We start from the raw sequence: 9,343 nt of genomic DNA on the forward strand, positions 1-9,343 counted from the left end.
GTCCGAGCAGACCCCGGCACTTCGCGGCCGTGCAAGTGGGAGCGCGAGCGCCTCTGCTTGGAGAACCCCGGCCTAGGGGCGCCCCAAGATCTGAGAAGGCAGCGGCGAGGGGGCGCGCGCGGCGGCCGCCCGGGCGGAACAGGTTCCTTCCAGTTTGGGCGTGAGCGGCGCGCGGCGCCCGAGTTCCCGCTCCGGCGCCCACGTCCCCCGTTCCATCAGCCGCGCACCCCCGCAGCGCCCCTTCCGGGCTGGGGAGCGTGCCGCAGAGCTCCCGGGGCGCCCGCCGCCCGCTGTTTCGGGGACGAGTTCCTTCCCCCTGCTGCTGCTGCTGCTGCTGCAGCGGCGGCGGCCGCAGCATCCGTGCGGCGCGGGAGGGATGTGCCGGGCCGGGCTGAGTCAGCGTCCCCGGCCGGGCGCGCGCACCGCCTCCCGCACAGGTGCAGCTGCGCTCGGGAACCGCCGGCGGGGACCGCGGCTGCCGGGGGCGGGAGCCCCTCGTCGCCGAACCGCTGACTTTAAGGCCACCGTGCACAACGCCGAGGATACACCGGCGCCCTGAGATACGTAATCCCCAAGGGAGCAGGGCGTGTGTCAGAGGATCTCAGGCGTTTCCGAGCCCAGGACGGCGGAAGCTGGGGTTCTAGTTCCCCCTGTCCCAACCCCAGGGCAGATTGGAGACCGCGGAGCAAAGGCCGTGTTCTTCGCGGTGTCCTGCGGACTTTGGTACTGTCGTCCCCTTGGACGGAGCTGGTACAGAGAATGTGATTCTAATGTCAGAAACTTAAGCGAGCCTAGTTTGGGACTGTGCGGAGGACTGCCGCCAGGAGAAGCCAGCGATCTGAATTTTAATAAAAGTCGTCGCTTGGTCGTTGCGTTCCCTCACGATTTGAGGATCGGTTGCGCCGGATTAAACTCCCGTCTTTCCTGTGAAACACCCGCGTGGTTTAAGCACAGAGATGTTATGTCGGTGCAGAGTTCCTGGTTATGGCCAGGCTTGGGCAATCAGAGCACTGTTAAGTAGTTTTTGCAATATTTGACTTCATTCTGAGACGAGGTCTCACTATGTAGTTCAGGCTGGCTTTGAATTCACTATGTAGCCCAGGCTGACCTTAAACTCAGGGATCCTTTTGCCTCAGCCTTCCCCATGCTGGGATTACAGGCTCGTGCCACCATATCCAGCTCAGTTTTGGAATCTTGAAGGATTAATTTAATTTTGGAGAGGGTTGAGCTCCGAGTCTGTGAAATGGGAATAATTCCCAGATTTTATTTTATAATACCTACGAAGTGTGGGTCATAGTGATTGGCACAGGGTAAATAAATGCCAGGCATGGATTAGTTCTTATTATCAGAGCAGCTGCACATGCCCTGAGAGAGTCTTTGAGTTGTTCCTTGAGAAATCCATATGTGGTAATATTAAGAACCAGATTATTGGGCCGGCCAGATAGCTCAATAGGGACAGGGGTTCAATCTCCTGCGTGCTGTGCCAGCCCCGCCCCCGGGGCGCTCTGAGACAGCGATTGAGACTGGGTGTGGTGGCACACACCTGTAATCACTTGGGAGGCTGAAAACGGGAGGATCGCTACAAATCCAATCTGTGTAGTGAGACCCTCTAGACCCTGTACTAAATACATTAAAAAGAAAAGGATTATAACCAGGACCTGGTGGCCTATGACTGAGAGCCCAGCATGGGAGAGATGGAGACAGGAGGATTGCCCCAAATTCTAGGCCAGCCTGGGTACATAGTAAGAGCCTGTCTCAAAAATAAATAAATAAATAGGCTGACCAGATAGCTCAATGGATTATAGCACCTTCTTAGGCAGATGCAGGGACTGGTTTGATCCTGGCCTGATCCCAGCCTGCCGTGCTGGCCCCGCCCCTGGGGCGTGCTGAGACAGGAGGTGGTGGCATGGGCCTGTAATCCAGTGCTTGGGAGGCTGAAAACAGGATCACTGCTAGTTTGACCTGTGTAGTGAGACCCTGTACTAAAATACATTTTAAAAAAGAAAAGAAAAAAGAAGCATTTTCATCACTACAATGAAACAATGTGAAAATTGAAGGTCCTGTCAGCATAATCTTTGATATTTAGAGTCTTAGGTTTTAGGACAGGTTTCCATATTTGATCGAGTGACATCTGGCTGGAGGGGAGAGGAACTTGTGCATAATATTTTGTCACTACTCCTATAATCTCACTTTTTGTTAGCATTAATTACAATGAATATTTCCATGTTTTCTTTGTCCCTGGCATTGTAGTCAGTGCCATACATGTGACTTCTGACCCAGCAGTAACTTTGTGCATGCAACACTCGCTGTCTCCTTTTTATTTTTTATTTATTTATTTTTTATTGTATTTTTTAGGGAAGGATCTACAGGATGTTCAGGGTCTCACTACTAGATCGGACTTATAGTGATCCGCCTGTTTACAGCCTCCCAAGAGCTGGGATTACAGGCCTGTGCCACCACGCCCAGTCTCATTCACTGGCTCAGTGTGCCCCAGGGGCAGGGCCCGCATGGCAGGCCCGGGGATTGAACCCCAGCCCCAGTGCTGCTTGCAGGCACTTTAATCCACTGAGCTATTTGACCGGCCCACTGTCTCCATTTTATGTATGAGGAAAGTGGAGGTGCAGAGCCCTGAAGGGTACACCCAGGGGAGACCACCTTTGCAGATACCCAGCAGGCCTGCTGGCACCTAGAGCTGGTCTGGAGCTGACACGAGCTGTCTGGGTTTGGGTGAAGGGGCTGTGCTGCCGCGCTAGCCACAGGCAGGTGACTTGTGCCTGTCCTGGTTAGAGACCGGCTTCTTTTTGTTCCCTAGAGAGGCCAAGCCTGAAAACTTGTACTTGTTTTCACATATCCAGGGAAAGTACTGCATTACTATGCTAATCAAAACCCCCAAATAAAATTAACTGTTTAGGTCTAAATGAGAAACAAAAGAACCTTTGGAGTCTGGAGTATAGGATCAGAAGAGTCAGGAAATTCAGCGCTGGGTTCGGCCGCCTCTCGGCTTCTCCCACAGGTCAGTTGGCGGGTGAAGCCCCCTTCAGCCCTTCCATTACAGGGGTCAAGGCTGTAATGGTGCCCTTAAAGAGTCACTCAGCATCTTTTTGGGAAAAACTGGCTCCCCGAGATGTCCAGGCCTCCGTCTTTTCTGTCCGTGCTCAGGGGCATTTGCATGAGAACAGATTGCTTTGTGCAGAGTTGGCCTGCTGGTGCTTGTCCACGCTTAGCCCCTCAAGTTTTCAGGCTGGGTTGCTAGGCAGATATGATCCTGGCTTGCAAATAAGCTCCCCACATTTTCCAGCTTGTGAGAACTTCAACGGGTAAGTTGGTTGAAAGGAGTCTGGTCAGGAACACAGAAGGAGGGTCTAGGAAGCCCGCTTCTGGTCTTCAGGGCAGCCCCGGAAGAGCGGAGTGCCGTGCTGTCCGCAGTGCCTGCCTGGGTCCCAGCCACTCGGAGGCTGAGGCAGGAGGATCCAAGTTTGAGGCTACTTTAGGCCATTGAGTGAGATCCTCCCTTCAAGTAAAATCTTAAGAAGTCTTTGGGAAATGCAGCCCAGTGCTAGGCCCTGCTCTCCCCAAAACAAACTGAAAAACAAGCTTACTATTTGCTTCACTGGTTGGGAGGAAACCTTTTGAATTGTTACCTGAGAACATTTCCAGGGAACAGATTGCCTGGTAGATGCGCTGGGTTAGTTCTGTGGTGTGGCCCCCTGCACACCCATCTGACAGGCTTGCAGGAGGGTGGGCGTGAGACTTGGTGGGGTTGCCAAGTGATTGTAGTGATGGTGGTGGTGACCGATGCCTCTTGTGTTGTGATGATGGCTGAGTGACTGTGTAAGGGACCGAGCTCTGTACTTTGTGTTCTGGAAGGTTCCATAGGAGGCATGAGGCTGCACCCCCGCTCCCCCAGTGTGCTGAGAAGCTGGGAGGATGATCAGGGAAGTGCAGACGAGGCAGGGCGCAACTTGAGAGGACTGGCAGGAGGTAGTGAGCTGAGAGGGACCCACAGCCAGGGAGCAGGGCAGGAAGTGGGTGAGGGCTTGCTGTGTGTGGGCACAGTGAGGTCACCGCAGCAGTGGGGGCCTGTAGTGATCTGCCTTGTGTAACACCCAGTTACTGTTCGGTATGGTATTGATGACGTGGCACTGGGTGTGGCTCATTAATTCCGGAGTCATGTTTATTTGATTTCAACACTGAAGTTCATCCCCCAACTTCTCCGCCTTTGTAGTTTGCAACTCCTGTAGTTTTGTCATCCTTTTACTGATTAAAAGCAAGAAAATAGAGCTGGGGAGATAGCTCAGTGGCATAAGTGCTTGTCTGGCAAGCGCAAGGACCTGAGTTTGATTTCTGGTACCACCAAAGAAAAAAAAAAGCAAGAAAATAGAGAGGGCTCTATAAAGGAGCTCATACCTGTTGTAAAAGTCCTAAAACACAAACTTGAATTCCTAAAACAAAGTCAAGTTTATTGTGTTGTATTTAGGAAAAAACAAAACAAAATAAAAAACCGAAAACAAACCTGCATCATAGTAAACTTCAAGATGCAGCTATAGGGCGTGAAGTTTAATTGGAAATGCTGGAAAGTGTTTTCGAGTAGAAGCATGGGCTGTTTTTGTTTTGCCACCCCTCCTTCTTTTCCGTGGTGCCTGGAATTGAAGCCAGGGCCTTGTGCATGTGAGGCAACTACCCTACATGTGAGCGATATCCCCAGAGCTTTTAACATTTTGAGACAAGGTCTTGCTAAGTTGCCCATCAAAATTGTGATGATACTAGTTGGACATAAGCTGAGCATTCTGGGAGGTTGAGGCTGGAGGACCTTAAATTTGAGATCAGCCTGTGTAATTTATTAAGACTTTGTCTCAAAATTAAAAAAAAAAAAATGTAAAGGGCTGGCTGGGGATGTAGCTCAGTGAAAAGGGGTTGAAACACGCATGCACGCACACACATACACACACACATGCACACACACAATGTGATCCTCCTGCCTCAGCCTCCCAAGAAGCTGGGATTACAGGCATGGAATTCCGTACTGAGTCTAACCACTGGCTTTTGGGTGGTGAAATCAAGCTTGCTTTTGGACAGTTGTTGAGGTGGCTTCACCCGCGTGCTTGCTGACGACCTGCTACTGCTCTCTCACCTAGAGGGAGATGCTCACTTCCCCAGCTTGTCTAAACGTGCACCGCTTGGACCAACAGGCAGGGTGATCTCTCCACTCCAACCTGTAGGACCTCAGCATATGGGCTCTTCCAGATGGCTGGGGGACGTTACAGAAAAACCAGCAGGCTGCAGCCTTTGGAATGTATGGTGACCAAGAGGCCAGGAGAGGCTCTGCCCTGGGCTGCTGGTAGAGGGCTCCTGTCTCCTGCTGTTAGCTCTGCCTAGATGCACAGCAGGCCTGAGATGAGAGGGCAGCGTCCATCCTTCCGCCCCACACAGCCTCCGCTCCGCCCCGCCCCGGCCCACTTGTGAGCACTGATGAATTCCGCTGTCTCCGAGGCCACAAAATCACGTCTCGGAGGACATGGTCCCCTCGCTCCAGTTTTGCCTTAGATGACAGGACACATGTGATTGAGGAGGAGCTACGAAGGTGACCTGAGGTCGGGGAAGAGGTGTGTTGGAGTTGGGTTTTCAGGGCGGGACAGGACAAGCCGGGCTGCCACTGTTCACAGTGAATGCACTCACTGAGCAGTACTGATTAAACATTCCCCAGGCGGGGCACTGGAATTAGCGCCTAAAGCACATATCCAGTCCTGCCTTTATGGGGTTTATGTCTGGGTTGGTTTTGGAAGTGTCGTAGACAAGTAGTGCTTCAAATGTTTCTGATTTGGGGATGCGATTCCTCCTCGCAGTTTGCATCAGTGAAAGGGAGATTCCTCACCCACCAAACTTACTGACATTTTGATCTCAGAGTTATGCTCAAAACCAGATTTGCTGGAGGGCAGTGTATGCCTGGGTTAGGCTTAGCCAGTATGACACAGAGCTATGGGATTGCATAATAAGGAACCAAGTTTGGAACGTTGAAAATGCAAAGCAGAATGACTCTTCATGTTCCCTGCGGTGCTGTGTGTGACCTAGAGTTTGTAGCTTCTACCTTTCCTGGAGTCAGAATCCAATAGCCAGGCACCCTGGCACACTAGCAAAGTCTCTGCCAGTAGCTGAGGGGAGCCCAGATTTTGCCCTCAGTACACAGATTAGTTTTATTTAATATTAATTTTAACCATGCCTCAGGCTTGCACTTTTTCAAGGTGCTCTCATATTTGTAATCTCTGAACCCCAAAGCAGTGGGAAGAAGGAGTAACAAGAGCTAACATTTCTGAGCACTTCCTGAGAGTTCCTGTTGGATTATTTCATTCTCACGCTATGTTTTGGTCTGAGGAAGTTTTCCTGTGGCTCTGTTTTTTGGGTAAAAAAAGGATGCCAAGACAGATTGTCTGATGAATGGACAACTTACCCAGTGTCAATGCAAGTAGCAAGTAGTGTTGTTGACCTATGCTGTTCTGGAAAGGCACATCCCCCAGATCAATTGCTCTGAAGACAGACTGGCCGATAACTGCTTCACCAAATTCCCCCCACAGACACACACCACGTGTTCGTCTTAACTCTACTTTTGAGGATGTTTTGTTCTTTTTGGCCATGTTGGAGATTGAACCTAAGGCCTTCACACTGATCTACCTTCTCAACGCCTACCCACTTCCTTTTTACATTTTGAGGCAGGGTCTCACTAAATTGCCCAGATTAGGCTTGAACCTGCCACGTTTCCATCACTGCTACCAGATAGCTAGAATTACAAATGTGCACCACAGGGCTTGGGTTGCCCCTGCCTCAGCCTGACTTAAAACCTCCGTGTGCTCAGGCTGCCCTACCTAACAGGACACCGCACTCAGGGTAGCTTCACCAACAGACGTTCATGTCTCGTAGCTCTGGATGTTGGAACCCTGGTTTTGCTGGTTGGCTTGGCAAGGGGCTGCCCATGGCAAGACCAAGGTGCCACCTGATCTGGTTCCACATGTGGCCATTCTTCCTGGCTTCCCAGATGGCCACCTTCTAGGCATGTCCTCACCTGATACAGAGGAAGCACGTGCTCTTGTGTCACTGCATAAATGCAGTCTTTCTTTTTTTTGGTACAGGGTCTCACTATGCAGCTTGGACTTGCAGTGATCCTCCAGTCTCAACCTCCCCAGCACTAGGACTACAGGTGTGCACCGCCACACCTGGTTTTGCTGGTCAGCTTGGGGAGGAGCCGGCATGGCATGCAATACCCGGGATTGAACCTGGGTCGTTGTGCTTGCCAGGTTGGCGCTTAGACTGCTGAGCTATCTCTCCAGCCCTGCCCACAAATGCAGTCTTTTTTAATTTTTCTTTTTATGTAGTTAGTACAGGGTCTACAGAATTTCATTACACAGATTGGACTCGTAGTGATCTGCCTGTTTACAGTCTCCCAAGTGCTGGGATTACAGGTGTGCCACCTCACCCAGTCTCAATCACCAGCTTAGCGTGCTCTGGGGGCAGGGCCAGCAGAGCATGCCAGGGATTGAATCTGGTTCCTTTCTGCCTAAGCAGGTGCTTTAATCCGCTGAGCTAGCTGGCCAGCCATGAATAAAGTCTTGATGGAACCCTGCTTACTTTCCCAGGGGTATCATCACATTGGGATTTAGGGCTTTGACATGCAGATTTTGGGGGTACACAAACTTGTGTACAGCAGACTAATGCATTTCACTAGATGGAACAAATCTGGGGAAGGGATGAATAAATCCATAAAAGTAGAACAGATCATAGAGAATGCTTAAGAGAAAGTTCCCTTTTCTCACACAAAAATGACAGAAAGGAAAGGAATCACTGACGAAGCTTAACACAACACGGAAAAAGACAAGATTTTGAAATGTAGCGGGGAGGTGGGTATGTAAAAAAAAGAAAAAGAAAAAGGAAAAAAAAGCCTATATCTGATCTGATCTCACCTCTAGATCTACAAATCAGTTTGTAGGGAAAACTGGGAGGGCAGAGAACAGTTTTAAATGACACAGGGTGGGGGTGTAGTTCACTGAATTCAACTTTAAAATTTTATAAGACAGCTCTTTTTATTTGCAAATGTTTTGCTGGGAGAATGATGCAACATGCAAGTGAGAAAAGGCAGGAACCAAACGCAGTAGATGGTACCTGGTTTAGCTCCTGATAGAATAAAGCAACAATTTTTTAAAAATTAGCAAAAAATAAATTAAATAAATAAATAAAATGAATAAAATTAACAAGCAGGGCCAGCCAAATAGCTCAACAGACTAAAGCACCTGCTTAGGCACAGGAACTGGGGTTCAAGCCCCTGGCATGCCACCCTGGCTCCGCGCCCAGGATGAGCTGAGGGTGATTGAGATGGGGCATGGTGTTGTGTGCCTGTAATCCCATTGCTTGGGAGGCTGAAGACAGGAGAGTCACTATGAGTCCGGTCTACATAGTGAGACCCTGTAGACCCTGTACTAAATGCATTAAAAAAAACAAAAAAATAGGGGACAGTGGAGGATGTTTGAACTCTGATTGGATTTTTGGAAATACAAAAAAGTATTGTTGATTTAAGCAGAAATTAATGGGATTGTAGGTGTATTTAAAAAGCAATCTCTGCTGTGTGTGGTGGCACACACCTGTAATCCCAGCCTTGGGACTGAGACCGAGGCAGGAGGATTGCAAGTTGGAGACTAGAACGGGCAGGTTAGGGACTTGGTGAAGCCCGTTTCGAAATTAAGAAAATGAAAATTGAAAAAGGGCTGAGGATGTAACATAGTCGAGGCCCCCCCGTACTCAGTCCCCAGCACTGCAGCAAACACAGAACAAAATAAAAAGAAATCTGAAGGTGTTGCACCGGAGCTCCCTCGCAGTCCCAGCGACTCAGGAGGTGAAGATGAGAGGGCTGCCAAAAGCCATCTGGGGCAAATTTACCGAGACCTTTTCTTTATAAATAAACAAACAAACAAACAAACAAATAAATAAATAAATTTAAGAAAAATCTGGTGATGTGGAATATAAAGGACCTCGCACGGTAGGAAGCTCTGGGTTCAATCCTCAGTGTGGGAAAGAAAAGAGTTTTTATGTTTTAGAGAACCCTATAGAAATATTTTTGGGTAAAATTACATGATATCTGAGTTTGCTTCAAAGTTAATGCAGTGTGCGCAGAGGGAGAACCGAAGACAATAGAGAGGGGAAATTTCTGAGACTGGCCATGCGCTGGTGGTTGCTGGATCTAAATGTGGGCCAGGTAGGCGTCCTTAGCGTCTCAACTGTTTCTTTCCTTCTCTCTCTCTCTCTCTCTCTCTCTCTCTCTCTCTCTCTCTCTCTCTCTCTCTCTTTCTTTCTTTCTTTTTGT

At 49.6% G+C, this 9,343-nt stretch overlaps 1 protein-coding gene across 6 annotated transcripts in view; it reads left to right on the forward strand.

Annotated features, from left to right (window-relative positions):
- Arsg (arylsulfatase G) overlaps positions 1–9,343 on the forward strand; it is a 150,671-nt gene that overhangs the window by 31,836 nt on the left and 109,492 nt on the right. The window lies entirely within an intron of this gene.

This window comes from Octodon degus, unplaced genomic scaffold (assembly GCF_000260255.1).
Source record: "Octodon degus isolate 3935 unplaced genomic scaffold, OctDeg1.0 scaffold00033, whole genome shotgun sequence".
NCBI lineage: Eukaryota > Metazoa > Chordata > Mammalia > Rodentia > Octodontidae > Octodon > Octodon degus.